The following is a 22,082-nucleotide window of genomic DNA, read 5'->3' as shown; positions in this document are numbered from 1 at the left end:
TTCTGGCGTGTTCTCTGCATGGCCACGTGTGTGGGTGGATGCATGCCCCCAGAGGCATGCTGGGCACCCATTATTGGACGTGTGCATTAGCCGCGCAGAGAAAGAGCGCCCACAAGGCGAGGCAGTGTCACAGGCATGTGACGTAGCTGCGGGCCTCAACGCTCATGCAGATCACGCATAGCTCTCAACCATTTATGTCGCAAAGGCGGGTGAAAACACCCGATTTTATTTTTGGCGGGTGAGCGGCCCATTGAAACGAATGGGCGTGCATGAGGCTTGTGGGTGAGTCAGCTGTTTACAAGGCGGGTGACACCCGCCAAAAGCGTGTGAGTTGAGAGCTATGGATCACGTGACCACGGCCCCCTTCTACCTTAGAGGACTAATGGCCTCTCCATCACTGCTAATTGTCTTGAATTATTCTACGTTCATTATTAACTTTTCTCAAATGCGTCTCGTGTGCAGCTTTTTAAGAAAGGAGTCAGACTGACAGGTCTCGGTATTCTCTTAGCTACTTTCCCGCCTTTTCTCCATCCCTTTCGTGTCCTAGCTCTTCCTCTCCAGGCAAGACTTTCCTCTACCCACTCTGTCTCTTTGCACACTCTACACTCCATCTTCGTGTATTTCCCTTTCTCTCCTATAAACGTGGTTCCTTCTTCACATTCCTTCCTTTTCTTATCTGTCCTTACTTGCTTCCCTTCACCTCATCCTTCGCTTCCACCCATCCGCCATTTTCCCCATCTTTACTTTCTCTTCATCCTCCCATTCTCCTCACTAGTCCTCCGTTATATTCCTTGCTCACATTGGGCCTCATCAGGAGTTTTGCGGAATCCTGAGTATGGGGGAAAATTGGGGCATTCACCTCCAGCTCTGAGCTAGAGGTGAATGCACCGGCATCACGCCCATTTTCAGCGCAATTACCGCTGCAGTAATTGCACCGAAAATGTCCCATTGAATCCCATGGACTCACACAAAATGGGGATTTACCCCGCAACCCCAGCTTGTGATCCGCTGTTAACAGCGCTGGACCAAGGTACGGTAATGCTAATGGCGCTGGGTGGTATCCCAGCAGATTTCCCGCTGGGATACCGCCCAACTTGGAATTACCCCGTTTGTACCTGCCTGCCTGCCTTCCTTCCTTCATTCTCTGCCTTACTTTGCGTTCCTGTGTCTTCCTACAGTCTCCCAATTCTCCAATGTCTATCTTTTCTGGTCTGTCTTCCTTTTTACTGTAATTTTCTCTACGTTCTCTTCACTTTGCCTTTCACCACTTTCTTTTTTTTCTATATTTCTCTTCATTCACTGCTCTTTCTTCCTTTCTTATTCTGTTTTTAAAACAAAGTTCATACTTTTTCTGTTTTTCAACATGTCTCTTTGTTTAATGATTTTCAGTTTTTTGGTCTTCTGTCACTTGGTCTATTTTTCCATAATTCCTGTGATTTTATAATCTTTCTTACTTTCTGTCGCTTTTCTGTTCTTCCTTGTTCTGTCTTTTGCTATTCTCTTCTTCTTGTTTTTCAGTTTGGGCTATTACGTGGTGCTTAAGCGCTACCTAGAACCAAAACGATTGCATTAGAGTACAGGAAGGCGGAAGATGAAATGTGAGGTGGGGCACATAGCTTGTAGGTATTGTTTGGATATTACCCTACCCATTGACTGCGCATGGCCATGCTAATCCTTACGGCCAGTCCCAGCCACTGCTTGCCTCTCCTTGCCCAAATTACATTCTCATGGAATCTCTTTGCGAAGCACTGACCTCAAGCTTTAGCTTGGCAGCCTTATTTCTAAGTAGTCTGCTGAGAGTTAATGGATTAAGTGCAGCTGTATATGGCTACTGGTGTAACAAAAATGTCTTTACCCAGTGTGCTTTTAGCCACTTGATTTATAGCTCCCTTGCACTGACGTCCTGTTAAAAATAAGCATTGGCAATGGCAGCAGTTTGGGCTTTTCTGTAGGCATGGCAAAGGCACTTGCCAGGCACTGCCATAGTGGTATTAACTTCCCATTGATGGTAGCAGGTGAAAAATGGTGCGAGTACCTGGGCATCTAATAGCAGTGCACAGGAAATGCCAAACAACTTGTACACAAGCCCAAAGCGTTGGCTTTGCCAATGCTTGTTTTTAACAGGACTTTGTTGAAGGACATGCAGAGTGGTTATGAATCGAGTGGCTGAAGACAGCCCTGGTTGACATTTATATTACACCAGTATTGGGTTTACAACTGCAATGAAGTTATTACCTCTCAGAAGACTATTTTGAAAAAAACACTGGCAGGCACTTCAAGTGCAAAGTTTGAGGGTAAGGCTTGATTAAAGTGAGTTCAAAGAGTTCTCATGAGGTGGTGATTTGGGCGGGGAGGGGCAGAAACTGGGTGGGAATGGCCATCGGGATTAGCATGTCAGTGCGCAGTCAATACGTGGGCACATAACCAAAGACCTACAAGCTGTTTGTCCATCCTCATATGCCATTTCTCCCAAACTGTACTCTAATGCAATATTTTCAAGGTATAGATATCGACCTAATAGCCCAAACTAACAGACAAAGCAAACCGTTTTGGCTTGAGGGAGTAGATAGACAGTTGCCAAGTATCGCCATATGCCCAGGTAGTCACTTGATTTCCCAGCTGTTGCAATCTCATGGCCAGGTTGTACAATTACATCAGAGCCTAGCAAATTTCTATCCCATACATACACAAAAGCCCAAATGGTTGGCTTTGAAAATGCTTGTTCCTTCTCTCCCAAGATTACACTTTTTTCGTTTTCACTTTTCTCATTTTCTCTTCATCATATCTGATGATACTATGCCTGCCATTTTCTCAACTAACTCTTTCTCACTCGGTCTCACATCTTCAACCTTTGATAGTAAATTTGCCTTTGTGATTAGCTCTACTCTTCTTGTTTCCCTCTTTCCTGCTTGCTCCTTTGTCCTGAATCCCTCCTTACTTTCCTTGAGATTAATGCTCGCTTCCTCTGTTCATCTCTCCCTTTCCATCTTTCTTGATGGGAGTATTTCTTTGTTGTACTCTGTCATGGTGTTCCAATCACACCTGCAGCAATTGTCAATTAAGTGCTTAAGTGCTTGGAGCAGTGACGTTATGATTGCCTTGATGTAAGCCACTTAGCAATTTACGTCTTTATCGTAATTCTTGATTTATACATTACAATTTACCATCTTCCTTGCAAATCCCTCATAGCCATTTCTTTTCCCACCCTGGGATTATACAAATGCACTGTGTCTGGTGCTCTGGAAGCTTCTTTAAACACACCCAAACTGAGCTCTGTCAATCACTTTGAGGTTGAGCCTCATGCTGGTGTGTGCAGATGAGTACAAAAAAGGGGAGAAAACCCTTTCCAATGCTTGGTGCACAGCTCCATTTTCCTGTTCCTAGCAACCGGGTATTAAGTGCGTTATAAATACACAACTAAGAGACATAATTCCTGTAACAGCGCCTCGATGCCCCCGGGCTGTGTGCGTGCTTTAAAAATACAAACAAAATATTAATAATAATGCAAATAAAATAAATCGAGAGGCACCCCTGCACCCGTGGGGTGTTTCACCATGGGCGCAGACACCCTGCCCCAGAGCAATGTTCACCAGGCCGTTTTCCCATTCGTGTGGGAATGATAATATCCATGGAATTCCACTTGCTTCTCGGGTGCCAGACAAAATCTGCTTAAAACAGGTGCACTACAAGGTAATTGATTGGTTAATGACTCCTGGCATGTTTTGTTTTGACTGTTAGGTAATGCACCAACTATAGGTTGAGGCTATTGCATTATGGCACAGCTAGGGAGAAATGGCATATGAAGAGGAACACAAAGCTTGTAGGTGTTTTTTGGCTATTTACCCACCCACTGACTGCCCATAGCCATGCTTATCTGTATGGCCATTGTCACCAACTTCCGGCCCAGATCACATCCCCCTGGTATTTCTTTGAACTAGCTTTAGCAAGCCTCACCATCAAACTTTGTGCTCGAAGTGCCTATTTGTGTTTTTTCAAAGCAGCCTTCTGAGAGTTACTGGGCCTCATCACAAGTCCGGCAGTAACTGTGCCGGTAAAAATGGCAGGTTGCCACTGGACTTGTGAATACTACCGGCGCCTGGCTTGCCGGAAACACTATTACAACCCCTGCGTTCCGGGAAGTCAGCTGCCGGCAATAGAAAATCCCCATTCCCAGGGCTCAATGGAAATGGGGACCACGGAAGTACCAATAACTGTACCAGTGCTTCCGTGAAACTCTGCGGGTTGGTGCTGTTCTGCCCGCCAGCTCTGACCCTGGCGGCCAGATGGCACCCGCCGGCAGAGTTCTACTGGGCCGGTCCGGTAACAACGGTGCCGGTAAACTTACCAGCACCGTTTTTACCGGACCGGCATAGTTAGAATGATACCCACTGACTTAATTGGAGCTGTAAACATGCTACTGGTGTAATAAAAATGTCTTAACCAGGTCTGCCTTCAGCGACTCAATTTATAAGAACTATGCATGTCCTTCACTGAAGTCTTGTTAAAAACAAGTATTGGCCAAGTATTTAGACATTTGCCGAGCACTGATAGTGTATTCCCAGGTACTTGCACAATGTTGCAGCTGCTACCGTTGATGGCCAGTTAATACCACTAAGGCACTGCCTGGCAAATGTTTTTCCCATGACTACACAAAAGCCCAAACTGTTGGCATTGCCAATGCTTGTTTTAATGACGGCTGTCATTTTTGGTCTCAGGCAAGCACACGTACACAAATCACAAGATGCGTGTGTTATAGAACACAGAAATCCATTCATTTCCCGGTTTTCTTAACCCTTTTCTGCACACATATAGCTGCAGATGCGTCAGAATTGCAGTTCAGGACCCACAGTGTTACCCCATAGCGGGTTGGGTTCTTTAATGGCGACGTGCGTCCAGGTGAAGCCGGTTTGCAGCAGTCCCAATTCTAATGCATACCCCCCAGTATAGAAGGCCAGATTCACTAGTGCAGCACTTGAGCAGATCAGGAGTCAGATTCAGACAACTCACTCATGCTCACAAGTGAATGGCTCTTAAGAATGAAGAGGAGCAAAGCAGGAAATCTGACATTTGTGCCGGCATTACCTACTGTTGGCCAGTTTTTGCAGCACTTTTCTACCGGCACTCAGCGGCACCTTCAAAGTGCTGCGACATGCACTTGACTGGTAGTCTATGTGGAAGGGTACAGAGGTCAAGCTCATTACCCTGCCCACTGACGTGTTACTTCACCCCCACATGTCCTACTAGCATTGACAATCTTAATGGTGTTTATTTAAAGTCCACTGATAGCAGCACTCTTGCACACAGAGGGGACTAGTAAAGGCGCACGTCCCCTTGGTATCTGGGATGGACTGTTTCTTTCCGGCACTCTTGTTCTATGTGTAGAAGAAGAGAATCCAGCATAATTGGAAAAAGGTACATTTGTGTCCTAACTTAACATTCTCCGAATTTGCACTGGAAACACAACCCAGCACAAGTATCGGAGCACTCAAGAGCACACCCTCCTTTCTTTTGCAGAACTGTGGTGCACCTTGTAGGACTGACATGGACACAGGCTATGGCAAAATATGTTTTCCCCACTGCATCACGCCTTCCCTTGGTTCATAGCATCGATTTCCGGATGTACGTTAAAAGAACGAATCCTAAAAGCTCGAGTTGCAACATTGCGAATCCGACTTGATCACATTTTGCAACTCAAGCTCTTCGGTTTTTGTTGTTTTACCCACCACTTGCCTTTTAATTGATGCGAGGGACACCCCCGCGACCCCTGAATCCTAAAAAACCAAACTCGGTGTGTGGGGGACACACCCCCGCATGACCCTTCTGCTTGTACGGTATTTTCGGATTTGCAATTTTATATCATGCCGAGTGCGCAGTAAAAGCACATTCGGCATTATATATACAATATTTTGGGGGTAATACCGCTATTTTCCACTTTCCCATGTTTTTTTCTTGCTCATTTTCCTTTTTTCAACACACTGAGGTCAGGATACCCTTGGCGTGGGCACTGTACAGCATTCCACCAACATGCCTAGGCACTCTAAAACTGCTACAGTGCTAATTTGGTACATTACAAAAAAACTATAAACATAACATAACATTGGCTGTTTGCCATGACTTCTCCATATTGTGTTCGGAAAAATCCTGTTCCTATCGACTCGTGAAACCACATGTCCCCTACTTGTGTGTTTAGGGCAAGGGTCTGGTACCTGCGGCTCTCCAGATGTTTTGGACTACAACTCCCATGATCTCTCACCATTGACTATGCTGACTAAGGCTGATGGAAATCCTTATCCATAACATCTGAAGAGCCTAAGTTTGCCCGCACCTCTCATAGGAGCATCCACGTTTCTTACCACACTCGCTTGAATCTAATTTGTAAATATCTAAGTAAATCTTTTTCCGATATTAATCCATGGCCAGGCCAGCGACCAATGCACTATCTTCACTTGGAGGAATCCACTCTCTCAAGTCTGCTCTCATTGGTGGAATAGCATAATGTAGTTGTATGCAAAATGTATCTGCAACAAACCCTTAGCAGACTTCCCTCGCGATAGCCGGTAGCCCAGTGTATAGAAAATATTGCAAGTTATTCCCCCATCCCTCTAAAGATCGTGATTCATTGGGCCTCATTACAAGGTAGGTGGTAAGGGATAACCGGCACCGGTAAGGACACCGGTGCCAGTAATCCCATACCACCCTATTCCGAGGTCCCTTCCTTAACGCCTGGTTTTACTAATAGCACCATGGCTACCTCGTAATGAGGCCCATTGATAGGAGGGAAGTGGGCGTGGGGCAAGGAATTTGAGTCGTGTGGTGTGTGTGCAGCAACACTGTAGGTTAGAATAAAAGACGAGAAGTAAGGGGGGGCGTGCCACAGTGTTAGGCAGACGAAAAAGAATGTATTTTTTTTTTTTGGAAACTGTTTGAAAGCGTTTAGGGCGACATCAGTCCCGTCTGATCCGCCTGAAGAAGTTGCATATGTCATCCTGAAAGTTTGCAAGGCCAGGTACATCGTAGCCTGATAAAGGCATTGTCATTGCAGGATTGTTTGCTCCCTCCCCTCTTTCTTTGAGGAGGCAACGTGATCTAAAGGAAGGAAGAGTGGTTATGGGATGTCCTCAAAGATGAGGCCCTCTGCCATCCTCCCCAGGCAGTACTGTGCCGCAGTAGTATTGAGCCTTCATATATGGCTGTAATATGAAGACCGCCACACACTTCTATTACCGCAGAGATCAGATTCCCATGCTATCTTGCATGATGATGATGATGGGTGGGGGGGGGTGCTAAGGTGCCCAGGCTTGTTTGGCTCGTAATTGAATAACTTTATCTTGTCATACTCTTAGAGTAGCACCTACTTGACTCTTTCGACATCGGTTGGCACCTTCAAATATTTCTAGGGCAGCAGGCATGGTGTAACCGCGGTTGCGCCACCACCCCTACCAACAATCTCCATGAATAGTTCTTCTTTTCTGCCAGACTCAGAACTACGCCCCCCGCCCCCCTTCAGAGGTTTAACTTTTTGACATTTACCATTTTTAAGACGTTTCTGTCAACATTTAAAAAATGTCAGATTTATTGACTGTTCCTTATACTTTTACCAGCAAAGAGGCGGTGAAAAGAAAACTTGGATTGTAAGCCAAGTGCATGTCTTCTAGAGAACGAGTGCACAAAGACTGTGCAAATGCTCCCTGAACATTATACAGCGGGTCGCTGATGGTTCCAGGAATGAGGTTGGGACTACATTTACGTCATCACCACTGCGTCAAGTAATCCCCACACCAAAGGATCCAGACACAAATTCTCGTCTTTTGGGGTTATGAACAGTCTAATTTGAGAGTGAAGTCCACACATTGTTTGTACCGCTCGTTTTTTTAACAGATGTTGCATTTCATTACTCTAAGCACATTAGCCGGGGCTTTCCATTGTGAAACCAGTGGCCGCCTAGTGGCCCCTGTCGATGCTTCTGCATCTCCTTAGATTCATGCGTTCTAGACCCACTAGGGTCGGCAATATTAAGGTTGGAATCACTTACAAAGCAGTCATAACCAAAACACCACCCTACCTGGCCAAGAAACGTATCATTTACCAGGAACCATCAGAAGCCATGACATTGCTGGACTGGGAAAAAGAACTGCCGAGTAGAAATAATGAATGCTGTTTCTTGCTACACACCCGGTCTCTGGAGCAAGTTACCATATCAGACCCGGCTGGCACCCTCCATTTTATACTTCACGAAAGACCTGAAGACCCTACTCGTCAAAAACACCTTGCCATTTTCTAATCGCTCAATAAATCCCTGCGCCTTCCCATTCCCAGCACCGCCCATCTCTTAGCCATCCTAACCTAATGCCTTCCAGCAAACTCTGTTTAGTGGGGGGTGGTTCTAATTGCACTTGGCATGAAACCGGTGTAGGCAGGCATGGTAACACAATTTTCTGGCTTTATTATTACTTAATCCTGCCTCTTGCCTGTTCAAGGCATCCCCAGTTACCTGAGCTCCTGGATCATCTTGGGTGTGCCACACTATGACGAGGACTGGGTCAGTACAAGCAAAAGGTGTAGGAATACCCCAGTGCTCTATAAAGAAAAAGCAAGGTTAGGCTAAATACACAACACAAGGAAAGACAGTCTGAGAAATGCTGGTGTACAGACTTTTTGTAATCAGATGGTTTGACATCAGTCCCTGTACACCAGAGGTTTGATAGTTTCATAACAAAGGGGTAAACAGCTCCTGCATTAAACAAAAAAGATTTAAAGAAAAGAGTATTTTATCGCCCTCACCATTGGCATCTTCACTGGCTTCCAGGAGGCTTTCTGATGGACTCGCTGTCTCAGTAAATTGAGGAGCTTCCAGAGATTGAACCAACTAAGGGTTTTCTTCTTCTGGCCTGTCAGCGTGCAGTCGCTGCTGTCAGGTCATTGGTCTCTTCTGTCTATCGCCGGTACCAACTCGACCTTATTCCTGATTGGGAGTAGGTGGTTCCGGTGCAAGAAGTTTGTGATCCTTAGCCGTCATTCTTCTCGTAGTCGGTAGACAGGGAGCTCTCTTTACTGGGGCTCTATGATGAATGGTTGGGACTCCCACTTATACTTATCACCCAGCTTGTTCCATGCTCTTTCCCAGGATGTGGATCAATACTCAATCACCAGGCTGAAGAGCATGCAACCTGACCTTTGCCTTGCAGCAGCATTTGTTACACTCTGCAGTCTTCTCTGCAGCAGCCTGGGAGAGCTGAATGGGCGTTCACTAGTAGAGGTTTAAGCTGTTTCACATAGCTGGTGTAGCTCTTGCTGCCTATTCCATCTGCCAACACTCCAAAGCACAGGTCTACAGCAGAGGAGTTGCTTTGAAGGGGGGAGCTGTAGGGGCTATATCCCCGGGACTTTTGGTTGTAGCCCCTTATAGAAGCTCAGGGGCTACAACCAAAAGGCTAGCTAGCCCTGAATCCCGACATTAGCATAGCCCTGGATCTTTTTCAGACCTAGCAACACCCCTAGTCTACAGGCAGTCGGCAATCCCTTCCAAACATCTAGTAATACGGCCTAAACCCATCAACATTATTCTTTGTACAGTTGTAAGCATGGGTCAGGGTAGGCACATGCTGCCTCTGCCTTGCCTTCTCAGGCCTCTGGGTGCCCAGCATCGCTAAGAGATTGTGATTGAATCTCTTCACTTGAACATCTCTCAGAGAGTAGTACAGAGTCGCACAGGTGATCTTGATGCCAACCAGCTCCAGCATCTGCTTAATGAGTGGCAATTCAAAGTTTGGTCCATGGGCAGAATTAATCATGGCCAGCCAACCACAGAGCATGTAGTATTATTTCTACACATGAAGTATTATTCTCACAACACCTGGGCAACTGTGGTGGCATGCTAATCTTAAGTGAGAAAGGGCTGCGTAGACCAAGTAAAGCGAGCTGTCACCACCAAGATGTTCCACATACACATCGTCGATCCAGCTCCAAACTGAGGAAGTCAGTGCAGATGAGGTCTATGGGAATTTTATGTATGTATGTGGGGGTACTTATAAAGCACAAACTAGGGCCCGAAGGCATCTAGTTAGTAGAGGAAAAACAGAGAACCAAGAAAGACCACAACAATGGAAAACAGAGACGTTAAAACAGATATGTTTTGAAATCCTTACGGAAGCAGACATGGTCGATAGTTTCATGCAATGTTGCAGGCAGAGTGTTCCACAAAAATGGAGCCAAGAATGAAAAAGTGCATCCATCAAGACGAGCTCTCTGAAAATGGTGTATGTTTAACAAATTATCAGATGCAGAGCGAAGAGCCCTACTAGGCTGGTACAGAGACACCTTTAACTTTAAATATTTTGCCCCCCTACATTGTACATTGCATGACGAGTCATGCACAGCATCTTAAATTTGACACAGGAGTTCACCGGGAGCCAGCAAAGCTGGTGTAGCATGGTCTGCATTGATGAGATATGGTGCATCAAGTGCCAGGCGTGCCGCTGAATTTTGCAGGACTTGCAGCCGCTGGATCTGAAATGTGGTTTCACCCAAATATATCCTGTTGCAGTAGTCAAGTGCCCCCATAATAGAGGATGTGATGACCTGAGTTCTACAGTCGGGAGTAAGAAAAGGAAGGATCTTCCAAATGGTTCTCAATTTGGCAAAGCCGGAGTTGCAGACTTCGGTAACTTGGGCGTCTCTCGAGCCGGAGGTCAAGAGCTTCACCCTAGGCTCTTTACTGAGCTACTCAGGGTGGGGCATTGCCCTAGGGAGCCTGGTATAAACTCTTACCTCCAGTCAAAATTGGGGTTAAAGGAGCCAATTAACAAGACCTCGGTTTTCTCCCCATTCAGTTTTAGTCAGTTTTCTACCATCCAGTCCCCTGTTTCTGAGAGATACATTTTAAGTTTGCCTGGCGGCTCCAGCACTGGTGAGTTGAGGCAGAACACCAGTCGCGTGTCATCCACGTAGGTATAGAAATGCACCCCATGGTGAGCAATGAGATGTGGCAATGGAAGAAGATATACATTAAACAGAAAAGGGAAAAGAAAGGACCCCTGAGGGACACCGTAGGAAGGGGAAGTCAGAGCAGAACGACAGGTCCTCCAAAACACTGAATGCACACATCTGATAGAAAGGAGGAGAATCGGGCAAGAGGAGTTCCAGAGATGCCGGCCTCCTCCCATAGTTACAAAAGAGTCACATGGTCAACTGTATCGAAGGCCGTGGAGAGGTCTAGGAGGATGAACACCCCGACGTATCTGTGGTACAGAAGCAGTGCAAAGTCATCTAACAGCAAGACCATGACTGATTATGTGCCCATCCTGAGTCTAAAGCCAGATTGAAAAGAATGCAAAAGCGCATTCCCTTACAAGAAGCGCGAGACCTAAGGTGAAATAATTGCCTCCATGAGCATCATAAGGACTGGCAGAAGTGATGTAGTAATTGTGATGTAAATATGCTGCAGGCCGAGCTGCAGGCTTCCTGGTGACACACCTGGTGCATGTGCTGGCAATAATATTCTATGATGGCAGATAATGTGGGCCAAAAAAATCTTTTAAGGGTCAAATCAAAGGTTCTGTGGCTCTTGAGATGTCAATGCTGGACCTAGATGTCATACAATATAGCTTGTCAGAATCACTCTGGTAGCACCAGGTGATTTAACACTTGGTCTTCAACTTTGCTTTCCTTGTACAGGACTTCACCCTTCTGTACAAGCGCTTTCCACTGCCTCAGCATTGTAGCCTGCTCTATATCTCAGAAGACATCTCCAAGTATCTCTGCTGCGTTGTCAGGAATGGAGTGATTCCAAGATCCGCTTGTTGAGGCAAAGGGATCTCATTTTGGGTAAGACGCAGTAGATCAGATACCTCCAGGCTGATAATGTTGCAGGAAATGGCTGGCACAGTCTCAGTTGTGGATTCAAGTACTCCACACACCTCACTCGGTCCGGCTTCTGCTGACTCGCATCCTGAGTGATAGCACCGATGCATGCTGAAGAAAACCTCCTTCAAGAGATGCATCCAGCTGTATTGCCTGGTGGAGCATGAGGCCTCTAAGAGAGGGCATTGAATCAGTGTTACTGTACCCAGGTTGGTACTGTAATCTAAAGTTGTATGTGGGCCATACAAGAAGCCACCATTGTCTGGTTGCATCCTACTTTGCTGAGTTAAAGACATGCGTGAAAGGGTTATTGTCTTTCCTTTCAATGAAAGTGACTCCGTGGAGGTAATCTTGGAACTTCTCTGTAATAGCCCACTTTAATGCCAGAAATTTAAAACTTGTGGACTTGGTAGTTCTTCTCCAGCACATGCAGGACTCGGCTGTTGAAAGTGAGCGGTCTCATCTCACCACTAATTTTGCAGTAAAGAGCAGCTCCCAATCCCTGCAGACTCACATCCACATGCAAGATGTATTGCAACTGAGGATTCTCACAGGCCAAGAGTGATGCTGGAGTAATGGTCTGCTTGAGCTCCTTGAAGGCCTTCTAGCATTGGCCTGTCCACCTCTCGTGGCATCATTCGGTCCAGCTCTCACAGAAGGACTCCCATGGGTGGTACACGTCCATAAAGCTGGCAGTAGTCCTCTGAGTAGGTTGGTATCCCTCGGTGATGTCCACAGTGTTTTGGTGATGTTGACAAATCCCATGACAAACCACCGATGATAGTTGCAGAATCCCAGGAAACTCTGCAACTCCTTCAGGGTCTTAGGCTGTGTAATTAGGTGAGGAGTGCATCCATCTTTGCCAGATCCATGGTGATGCCATTCGAGGAGGTGATGTGTCTGATGAACTTGACGCTCTTGCAGAAAAACTGCCACTTCTCCACACTGCCCTTCCACCTTTGCTCTGGAAGGACAACGAGCACCTTCATGAGCCTCCTGTTATTTCTCTCCATGGTCCTGCCAAACAAAATTGTCATTGAGGAAGACCGCATCCTCTAGGCGCTTTATATCACTGATCATCTTCTCCACAAGGCAATGGAATTTTGCTGGCGAGATTGAAATCCCCTGTGGCATTATGATTAACTCCTAGAATGCAAGGAGGCAGATGCAGTCTGTCTTCTCACAGTCCACCAGATGTATCATGATATGATAAAAGCCACCCTGCATGTCCAGGGACAAACACCAGTTACTCCCTGTCAGGCATTCCAATGTCTCATCCACTCAAGATTAGGTGTATTGGTCCAGAATAGTGTGGGTGTTAAGCTGAAAACAGTCCATGCGCATCTGGAGACCCTATTCTGCTTCCCGGCGATGATGATGGGAAAAGTGTAGGGGCTTCCTGACTCCTGGATGATACCTGCCTGCAGAAGACCATCCAAGTGGTAGCAAACATACTCCACATGTCCCGAGTCCAGGTATTGCAATTGGCCCCTGAAGGGCGTCTCATCACTCATATGGATCCAGTGTTCCAATCCATGGGCTTTGCGTAGTCTCAGGGGCTTGTGGGGAAAGCCTCAGCATGCAGCGTGCGCTATTCCATCAGCTGGTCCTTGTCCCTTTCAGAGATCAGTGATTCTCCAAATTCAAGGTCTTCGGATCAAATGCCATTTCAGATGGGCAGGTGGCAACACTCGCTAGGGTTCCAGATGTGGTAAGGTGGAACTGTGCTATAATGGTGAATCCTGGTAAGGGGATGGTCCAATTGTTCACATTTATGACTGGTACCGTCATGGTCTTCAGGTCAATGCCATCCATTGTCACCAGTGTCCGCTGTACCATTAAACTCCCTGAGAGCTCCCCATGGTGTGGCGTATCCTTAACCAGATGTCTTGGGCATTTTTTCCCACTGAGTCGCACCCTGCCAGGAACCATCACTTTGGTGTGCTGGGATACTGATCTGCCAGAACCAGGTGGTGCAAAGATCTCTAACAAATCCATCTGGTGGAGCTGTGGGCCGGATCTCTCTCTGCAGGTATAGCTGCTGGTATATGGATAATGTGCTGGCATATCATGGTCCAGTATTCTCCTGACATAGTACAACCAGTGCGTTGAACATCAAAGGAATTGGTTCCACTCACCAATGGTGTTGTGGGTTCCTCACTCTGACTGCTGCAGACCAGGGCTAGGGTGTCAATGGGGTGCTGACTCTGGCTACATCACATAGAAACTACAGTCTGACGCGCATGTTGTACCCCAGATAGTGCAGGGGTTGTCTCCCATGCTAAGAAGGTTCAGTCTAACCAAGGGTTCCAATGGTATATGCACAATGTGTTTCCTGTAAAATGGCCAGTACACAATGGTCAATTTGGAAACGCTATGTAGTAGCACTCATGCCTACCATCCAACTATGGTAACTGTCATGGTGGTTGGTGGTCCTACCCTTCAGGTAGACCCCAAGATGTTGGTGTGCTATGCCTGCTGCTACTGAGACTAGAGGCGATCTTCCTCTCAGGTGGACTAGCCAGTATGGACGGTTTCTGGTTACCAGATGGCTTATCCACCAGTGGTGCCACTGAAAACCTGGTCCGTCTAGTGGTGCAGAGTTGATGTTCTTTGTCACTACTTGTTCAGAGCAAAACACTCTAGGGAATTGAGGTGCTGCACTTCCTGGTCCTCGTTGGCGTTTTCCTCCATTACATGTGCTGGGGTGTTCAAGCCATAGAATATTTCTGCAACTTAGATGTAATTTGGTGAGTTTTGGCTGTACGGAAGGTGTGGCATTCCTGCCACGGCTGGAGCAGTGCAGTTTTCCGTTGGTACTGCCAGGGCTGACTTGGATCCTGAACATGCCTGGTGTGTTCCCTCACCTGGGATGATGGTGCAGAGCCTCTTTTGCACTCTGGTGGCCTGGATGACAGAAAGCATGTTTTTTCTTGGCTGTTGCCCTCTGCAGCACATGGCCTGGTTGGTCTGGTGCTCCTCCACCTGATGTGTTAGGCCATACTTTAGCTCTGAATATGGAGATGTACTCCGGACACCCCCGACCGGCCCATAGAGCCGAGGATTGCTCCAAAAGTACTTTAAGACGAGAGAGCTGCACCCTTAAGATGGATGGGGTGCAGATGTATTACTCCAACACCAATCAATAAGGACAACTCAATGGTTTGGCAAAGGGAGTCCGTTTAATGACAAGTACAAAAAACGGGGAGTCATGGAAATCAGCAGTGATGCGATCGTCCTTCTCGCTTCAACTCCAATGAGCTTCTTAAAAGTCATTGCATTTATACTGAAAACTCGTCATAATTGACGTATAACACTCAAAAGTTGATATGCAATTCTATTGGTTAGAAAAAGGTAACTTTAATATAGGTAATATATATGTATATGGTAAGGGAGTGAGAGGGGATTGGGTAAACATTGTCAGGTGGGCGTCTAAGTCCTTCCTTCAAAGATGACTACTGTAGACGTCACTAAAAGTACAACGTCCCATTGGTTCTACTAACTATAAACCCTAGATTATTTGGTCCATTGTGATTGGGTTGGCACCAACCTCATGCATAAATTTCCACTTTGCTTAGCAGCAAGTAGAATGGTCAGCCAGGTGCAGGGTGCCCCCTAGTTACCCGGCCTTTCTCCAATTAAGGTTACAATCAATCATCACTTCAACAACTATGTGTCAATTATGTTACTGTGGTTGGCCTCGAAACTTGCATCTTCTGTCTGGGAAAGTTCTGCTATCTCTGCGTGGGGGATGCCAAGCACAGGTGTGAACTCCTGATTCTCCTCGCTGGGATGGTCACGTGTTTCCCACACCGTAAATTTGTCTAGTTTCTCTCAATTTGTGCATTGATTCTTATTCAAATTGCTACCTGCCTACGCCTCCTTATCTTGACCTTTCAGAGACAGGATATTCTGTTCTTAAGTTTCAATTATATGTAGCCACTGTTTGTTCCTTATATTGGTATGACCTTGGCTCTCCTGGCACAAGTTGCATCTGCCGAGTTTCGATTCAGCCGTTTCTCCTCGTTTTACTTGAATATGAATTTCTGCTCATTCGGCCTTTAGAAACCTGGGTTGATTCTGCTTCGTTTGCAAAGGGGAGTTACACTTATAATACTGTGCTTCGTTTTGAGGTAGTTTATGTATAATGGCGCTTGCTGCACTATTCTTCTACTTAGCATTGAAAGCTGCATTGTTTTCTTAGCTTTCTTGCGGTTCCAAGCATATGTACAAGTGTTAGCTGGTTGAATATCTTCATCCTGTTTACAGCTTAAGCTTCTTTATATTTCAACATCGCTCTACCCTTTTAGGTTCACGACATCCTTATTCATGGCGTTTCGTCTCTGGGTGTCATTCTCGGATTGTCATTTCTTCTATTTGTACGTCAGTCCGGGTCCTCGTGACGTCACTATTCATCATCCATTAAGACCTTTTTGGTTTCTTCCGGGACTGTACTTAGGCAATCTTTATTTCATCTCATTTGCTGGGAAGGTTTCCTTAATGGATACCTCACTGTCCATGGTTTTCTTGGTATCGGTACTTCAATAGGTGTTGCTCTTCTGATAGGTACTGAGCAGAGCCCTACTGCAGCTCTCTGCTGATTTATCTGCTCATCATACGTCACATATTTTGGTGTGAAAGTTCCTGGTACTTCAAAATGGGCGACTGGAGTGCAGTCTTTATTTGTGACCTCCTCTACAGAGAAATGAGGTAACTATGTAGGTTTGACATGGTGTCTACATCTCTTCTTCAAGACTATACAGCTTCCGGACCAGTTCCTGAAAGGAAGGTGGTTTCTGGGTCCATTCTCTCAGTCTCAACTACATCAGCAGCAGTGATGTTGCTCTGTGCATACTTGATGTTATGACACACTTTGGCAAATGGCAATTACGTCGAATCGTTTTGCCATATTTTTTACCACAAACATTTACCCATGAGTTTGGGTAAGGTATATACTAAGGGAATGGAGGTTGCAGAGTGTCTCTCCCCATTGTTTGTGGTAAAAGCAAGGCAAGTTCAGCAAATAAATTTGCAAAAAGAAAATTGGCAAACCTTCCTAGAACCGGCATGATGCATTGTCAAAATTATATAAACTGTCCGAAGTAAGGAAATGCCTGACTTAAGTTTTGAAAAAAGTGTTTGCAATTAACACAAGTAGATAAATCCAACAAAAATAGTCTTTTGCAAGGAGAAAACCTGGATAGATAGGGTGGTTCCCTTCTCCTGGATTACTCAGATAGGATGGTAAAAGTGTCTTTTTCAAACACAGTTCTTAAGGTTGACCTCCTGGTATACTCCTCTGCCAGGAATCCTTTTAGTAGGTTCTTTCGATCCCCTGGTATACTCACCTGCCAGGTATCTTTCCACAATATCTTATTATTCTGCATATTTCAAATTGATTGCCTGTTTTACTCCCCTGCCAGGAATCCACTTCTGGGGTCTTGCAGATCCCCTGCTATGCTTCCTTGCCAGGTATCTTCACCCCAAATGCTCACTGCCTGATGTACTTCTTTCACCAGGATGTCTTCTCTAAGTTCACTGTCTTGTAGAATAGCACAGTTGTTTTTGTTCACTGTGTCTATACTTCATTGGCTTGAGGTACTACTTGTTCCAAAGTTCCCCGCATTGATAGCTCAAATATGGCGACTTGTTCAAGTTCAGTCTTGTAACGTCTTCATTACTATTCATTTATTTGTGGTAATACTTGCTCCAACTTCCCCCCTATTTTACTTGGTTGGTATTCAAAATAGTTTCATACTTCCTGACATGCCTTTCGGTACGCCCTGGGGTCCCCAATATCTCAGGGCAGACTCACCGGTATCTGGTAGCATTCCAGAACCGTTGCATGCTTCTGCGATGAAGCTTCCTCTCTGGGACAGTGTTTTTGTACTGCAGACGTTCTTCCAGCTCTCCTGCTAGTTTTGCATTCATTTGCCTGTACGACTGCTGCTTTTCGGCATGTCTCCATCACCGGTAGCTCTGCTGCAGCTGCCAGCTCCTTGACGGTTCTCCCACAGTGCCTGCTGTGTCTCATTTGGCCTTGCACCACGCTGGTAGGTAATGCTTGTGAACAGCAGTTTGCAAGCTCCTGCCCTCTCCAGCACAGTTTGTTCCTGTGCTGCTGCCTTCTCCCTCCGTTCTGCTTCCTTCTTCTCCAGTTCCCTGAATGCAGACACCGTTTTAAAATCCCTTGGGCTTCATTGCAACAACTAGTCTGCTTGTTTAGCATGGTTTTTCTGGCAATCTACGCTAACTATTTCTTCCTTTTCCTCGTCTCAGTACTTGAGACTTTATGGGGGTGGAATCCATAGAATTTCTGGGACTTTTAAAGTGATATTGTTTAGGATTTGTGTTAAAAACAAAAACACCAGAGACGGGAGATGTTAAACATATGTTATGTGTATATGAGGTATGAATGGTATTCGGCCTAGAGTATTTTGCAGGCATGGCCTTGGGGGTTTTACAACAGGAGGTATCTTTTATAGTGACAACTAGCAATGAGGAATATAGGAATTACGAGGTCTTCTTCTATGGGATGGGAAGTTTACTGCATCTCTACTGATGAATTCACCACCTTTCCCCAACAGCCATCTCCTCCCACATGATCCTCCCTCATAATACCGCCCCCAGGGTCAGGATCAGGTAGCGACTGCCGTCCCCTGGCCACATGGGAGGAGATCTTTGCCGGGGAATCAGTGATGACTCCACAGGATTCATCACAGTAGGCTTTTCTCCAGAGACGGGTCTCAGGAGGACATAGGTCAATGCTCATGTGGTGTCGCAATGGTCTCCTGCAACACGACCTTGAAAGCATCCACCATGGATGAAGTGATCAGTCAGGTGCCTCTATCCTTGGATGTAGAACCGGGCTACACACTAGGCAGAGAGGGACTAGAGGTGCGTAGGGTCACGGCCATAATGGTACCGACACTAGGCACTGCTGGAAGACGGGGCACAGTGCTGGGCAAGGAAGAGCTTGGGCTAGAAGTGGATGGTGGGCTTACCTGCAACTCTGTCCATTTGTTTAAGGCCACAAGTGGATAGAACCCTATGGGGCACTGTCTCAGTCAAATTCTTAGGGGCCAATAGCAGACATGCTACCTGGTTGAAAAACTAATCTTTTTTATTTTGTATTTGTATTTATTTGTGTTTGGTACATAAGATACCTTTACAGTATTACAACACCATTAAAAAAGCTGGATTCAGAAATAAAAAAAAACTTTGTTTATATTCAATGATCAAGAACATTGAAATTTCATTTCCAAAAAAGAGACACAGAAAAGGATCCTAAAAGGCATGCAGATGAGGAAATTCAGAAATAGAAAAATATGTATTAGTTTAACAAGAACTCGACATATACAATACTCAAAGGTCAGCACTACCTAAGTTGATTGCATTTAGCAAGTTTAACAGTGAGAAAATTCCATTATTTGAGTGACCATACAATAAGTAAAACCAAAAATTCTCAAAATCTATAAATTCCGGGTTATAAATAAAATGTGTAAAATGCAGCAGACTTTTAAAATATAACATTGGATAGACTACCACAAGGTGGTTTAAAGTTTCAACGCTATTCAGATCATTATAGAAACTACCTATAAAATGTTTTGACTGCATCCTCCTTTCTATTAAAACTTCCCTTGTTAAAAGAATACTAAAACAGAGAGCCTCATTACAAGTTTGCCGGTCTGGACAAACTGTTGTTTCTGGACCGACAATCTACGCGTCTGCTGGCGGGTGCCGTTTCGACCACCAGGTCTGACCCTGGTAGGCGGAACGGCACCTGCCAGCAGACTTTGACTGAAGCACCGGCACTGTTGCACACAGTGCCGGTGCTCTTGTCCTCCCCATTACCATTGAGTCCTATGGGACTCGAATGGGAATGGGGAGTAACAATTGTCACCGCCTGGCTGTAATGCCCCGATTATTCCGGCAAGTCAGGCAGCGGTAATTCATCACGAGTCCGGCAGCAGCCTGCCTGTTTTACCGGCACGGCTACCGCCGGACTCGTAATAAGGCCCAGAACCTTAAAAACTGATTTGGCCCTTTCTCGTTCAGGAATAAATTGAAATAGGTCAGGGGGTACCAACCTTTTTATGTTCATGATAAAGTTGTTGCATAGAGGGATATCTGTGAAACCTCTCTATCGTGTAACTAAAATCTGCAACATACAGGGCTTTTTTAATAACCATTAATTTCAATGGAATATCTTCAAATGTATAACCCAGTTTCTCTAGTATTTCTTTTCACAGATTCACAAATTGTTTCAGACTAATATTAGTTCCCCTTTCTATCAGATAACCCATGTCTTCGTATAGAGAATTTTTCATTGCATCTTAGAATTTCGACATGCGAGACCAATATTTCCACTCAAGCCTATCGCCAAGGGAGATAAAGCCCAATTTGTATCTCATGCAATGTATCGGGAAACAATTCAGAATATTCAATGCCTTCCTCCAAACCTTACCTTCCAGGAGATACATTATTGAGACTATCGTCTGCTGCATCACCTCTAAACCCTTTAATAATGTTGGCATGATGTTTCTGATATAAAAACAAACTAACGATTTGACCGAAAATGTCCCATATTTTCTGTTAATCAGGTGCATCTGTGAGCCTAAACGTTCAGCTTTATTTTTCAGATAAACAGTTAACCTCTCTTTAGAGGGTTTGTTAGAAAAAGGGAACCCCAAAATATATAAAACTGTCAGAAACTTGCAACTTCTGTGTATCAAAAAATAATTTACTGGTTTATTAAAACTACTTAAATGCAGAGTTTTTGTTTTTTGGCATGGACTGCTATCTTTAAAGAAGATACCATCCCTCATTTCTAGGCCATGAGCCAGGGTGATCTCTTTGTATTTGGCCTTGTGTGGCCTCTTGTGTCTGGGGATATGTGTAAGGAGTAAGGCAGGTGTCTTATCTGTGTTTGTTCCTTATGAATAGACAATGGTCTTCAATTAGGGGTCACGTGTAATGGGACTGTGTTTGGAATTATTTCACCCTGCATTTATTAGAATTTTTAGCTAATATTAATGTGAGTGTTATGGTTTCTTTTACCACTGGGACATTCTAGGGTTCTTCTTCATGGAGTCCTTTGGCTTATAATTGTCCTGCACCTGGCTTACAAAGGCTGGTTGTACTCTTAATTAATCTGAGAATATATTGCTTGTGTCTTGGCAATCATTTTGTTTTTTCCCTTTTCCATTCCTAACCTCACTTATTCATGGTAACCTTGGCTTGGTTTGTTAGCTACCGACCGAGATCAGCATGGATATGTATTTTATTATTTCAGCATTTTGAGTTCTCGTGAAGCCTTGAGGCTTTTCGCTTACTTAGAAGCATGTTGTGGGTTCCATTTTGGAAAAGATGGCTGCCCATCACTGTTGTGTTTCTATGTTAGTGAGCTATATTCACTTGTCATTCATGTTGAATTCAGTTTATACATTGCTTATGTCAGTATTCTTCATGTCTTCTGGATGCCATGTTAATATTCCTCATGTATAAATACATGTGTTACCTAGTGTTCACATTCTTCATGTTGAGTGCACATATGCTTCGTGTCTAATGCAAAGTATTGTCATACGTTGGTTTGGTTTACTCGTGCCATCTTCAGCTTAAATTGTCCATCTCCTGCTGTACCTGCCTTGGATGAGGATGATATGGCTGTTTTAGTGAGTAATGTTTCTCACCTGTGCAGTATTGAGTTGGGGGAGGGGCAGAAGCTATGGATGATGTATTCTGACATATTCAGCCTCTCAACCGACCCCTTCAGACCTAGGGTAGGTGGGCTACCCAGTTGTATGCCACAGCAGATCCTACCCCGAGGCATGGTGGGGGAGTTGTGAGGGAAGCCCCTGAACCCCAGTGAGTGTGCCTTGCTTGCAACTGTTGGTAACACTGTCATTCACACAATCTTCTAGTCTATTTTCTGGTCATTTAGAACCACAAGTCTTGTGTGTTTTTTTTCATGCCCTGGTACCTGTCGGGTTTTAAGCATGTGTGAAACAAATAAACAAATAAGTAAGATCCAGAAGGTAATGCAGCCCCTCTCGAGTGAACCAAGAAGAGAAAGACACAGACAAGAGTCTCCCACCAGCAATGTCATCCAGATCACCGGCACGAACACCAGTGTCCCAGTGCAGATTATGGCAACCCGCCTGTCAAACGCCAGCAAGACCGGGCCACCATGACAGCCCAAACACCTTTGAGTGAAAAGGGTG

The 22,082-nt window shown here is 45.2% G+C and overlaps 1 protein-coding gene across 2 annotated transcripts in view; it reads left to right on the top strand.

Annotated features, from left to right (window-relative positions):
* Window positions 1-22,082, top strand: part of CACNA2D2 (calcium voltage-gated channel auxiliary subunit alpha2delta 2) — a 2,156,122-nt gene that overhangs the window by 1,689,424 nt on the left and 444,616 nt on the right. The gene's annotated exons all lie outside the window — the stretch shown is intronic.

This window comes from Ambystoma mexicanum, chromosome 2p, assembly GCF_040938575.1.
Source record: "Ambystoma mexicanum isolate Mex_15411 chromosome 2p, UKY_AmexF1_1, whole genome shotgun sequence".
Classification (NCBI taxonomy): domain Eukaryota; kingdom Metazoa; phylum Chordata; class Amphibia; order Caudata; family Ambystomatidae; genus Ambystoma; species Ambystoma mexicanum.
Note: the sequence above shows the minus strand (reverse complement) of the source record. Positions and strands in the feature narration are given on the sequence as shown.